The sequence below is a fragment of the Rutidosis leptorrhynchoides genome, chromosome 5 (genome assembly GCF_046630445.1).
Source record: "Rutidosis leptorrhynchoides isolate AG116_Rl617_1_P2 chromosome 5, CSIRO_AGI_Rlap_v1, whole genome shotgun sequence".
In the NCBI taxonomy this organism is placed as follows: Eukaryota; Viridiplantae; Streptophyta; class Magnoliopsida; order Asterales; family Asteraceae; genus Rutidosis; species Rutidosis leptorrhynchoides.
Genome location: NC_092337.1, coordinates 304,282,061 through 304,284,967, shown reverse-complemented (window position 1 = coordinate 304,284,967; position 2,907 = coordinate 304,282,061).

Here is a 2,907-nt window from a genome sequence, read left to right as displayed (position 1 = left end):
TCTTGATCTTAGATGATTGCTTGGAATGGATTAGGAAACTTGGAAGTAAACTTGTAAACTTGGAAGTGTTCTTGATGTGTTCTTGAGTAATTGTTTTTATGATGATTATAGATAATAACCAAAGCTTGTATTTGATAATTTTTCTTGGAAAAATAGTAACTTAGACGTTCATGGAAGAGTGTGTGTGTTCTGAGAGAGAATTGGGAAGAAAATTGGAAGTGAAATGGAGTGGGTGGTGAGTGGTGAAGGTGAGTGGGGTTAAAAGGAGTTCTTGTTTTTGTTTCCTTGCTCATAAGTCATGCTAGATGTCTAATTGTTGGTTCCACATGTTTGTTGACTATCTAGGGCTGCTAATAGCTGAATTATTATGTATATATACCAATAGTATATACGTCTAGGAGCTGGGTATTATACGAGTACGAATACGGTTGCATACGAGTAGAATTGTTGATGAAAATGAATGAGAATGCAATTGTAAGCATTTTTGTTAAGTAGAAGTACTTTGATATGTGTCTTAAGGTCTTTCAAAAATGTACTAATACATCTAAATACACTACATGTATATATATTTTAACTGAGTCGTTAAGTCATCGTTAGTCGTTACATGTAAGTGTTGTTTTGAAACCTTTAAGTTAACGCTCTCATTTAATGTTGTTAACCCATTGTTTATTATATCTAATGAGATGTTAAATTATTACATTATCATGATATTATGATGTATGAATATATCTTAATATGATATATATATACATTAAAATGTCGTTACAACGATATTCGTTACATATATGCCTCGTTTCAAAATTCTTAAGTTAGTAGTCTTGTTTTACATATGTAGTTCATTGTTAACATACTTAATGATATTTTTAATTATCATTTTATCATGTTAAACATAGTGTATCAATATCTTAATATGATTCATATGTATTTAGTAAGACGTTGTTATAACGATAATCGTTATATATATCGTTTCGAGTTTCTTAACTCAATAAACTCATTTTTGTATATATCACTCATTGTTAATATACTTAGTGAGATACTTACTTATCAAAATCTCATGTTAACTATATATATATATATATATATATATATATATATATATATATATATATATATATATATATATATATATATATATATATATATATATATACATATATATATATCATCATGTAGTTTTTACAAAATTTTAACGTTCGTGAATCGCCGGTCAACTTGGGTGGTCAATTGTCTACATGAAACTCATTTCAATTAATCAAGTCTTAACAAGTTTGATTGCTTAACATGTTGGAAATACTTAATCATGTAAATAAAAATTTCATTTAATATATATAAACATGGAAAAGTTCGGGTCACTACACAAACCTTCGTTCACCTTAATCCATCACCACCATCAGAAATCACTCCACGCCGGCCACCTATCTATCTATATATATATATATATATATATATATATATATATATATATATATATATATTTCTTTTTATGCAACTCGCTAGTTTATATCTGAATTTGTTTTCGTAACCAATTAACAAACCATCCCCTAATCTCTTCTCTACTTACTATTATCGACTACCACCATCGTGAACCTTCAACCCACCACCTTAAACCACTTCACAATCACCACAACCATCGCCAAACACCATCACTTCGATCACCATATTCATCATGCTACTGCTACAGCCGTGTATCTGTTTTCTATCGAGCTAAACCGCCAACTAATTATCTGCTACAGCTCCTGTTTAATTTATGTTGAAAAACGCTGCTTCAGTTTCTTTTTTGTTTCCTGCTCGAACAAACAACTACCACCATAAGATTATTATTTATTTGTTGTGGCCAACACCCATTAACCAAATACCCCACCTTTTGTCTCCCACTTAATTCGTGAAGATTGACTGAATGATAAAACGTTTTGAGCTGGATTAATTTTTCTTGGGCTACAATGTTTCTAATGGACTCCTTTTTAATACTTAGACTACTTGGGCCAGACGAATATTGGACCATGTTGTTGGGTCATATTAAACCATTTGCTTCCTATTTGCTATCAACCAAATGCTGCGTTTATTTTCTGTCTTGTTCGTCACCATCAACCAGACACCTACAAACACCCTCCTTGTTTCTACCCACAAACAGACCTCAAATTTCAAATACTGTTACACTTATATTTCTATTTTCAGTCGAACAAGAAACCCACAAGAAATCGTGAATTTGCTGCAGCCTTTTATATTAATGTTGACAAGTGCACGGTTGATGATGGTGTTATGAATACATAAACGATAAATGATTAAGATTATGATCTGATAATCGAGAAGACGATAAATCAAACACTAATTCGATGCTAAGATTAATTCCTGGTCGATTTGATTTGTTGAAGAAGAAAGGGAAACAGAAATGGGAGGTTAAATATAATTAAAGTCTGTGTAATTCAGAAAAATAGAAATGGCATAGTAGTTTAAGGTGTTGCGGGTAAACGAGATATCTCGTGTAACGACCCAACTTTTTCGACTTACTTTTGTGCTTGTTGCTTTCACAAAACTGCGTATTTGTACGTACTGTGTTGGTTTATATTCTGGGATCTTATTTCATGTTAATTACTTTCGTTAATACCATACAACGTGCCATTAAGTACTTAGTTACTTAACTTGATCCCCGAATGCTTTATGACCGTTAGTGTCACTGGACGTTTAGAACGAGCTATATGTTTTGGTACACGTTTAACTTTTGTCATAATTAGAATATTACAACTACGTAATACTAATTGTTATTTCCTAATAACAATTACTTGGGTTTTTGGTTGCTTAATTACGCTTAGTAATTTACTTATGCTCACTAGTTAGTCTTGTTGGACTTTCTACCTTGTTGGACTCAAGCCTACCCTACTCTAGCTAATGGAGTATTTAATTAGCCCA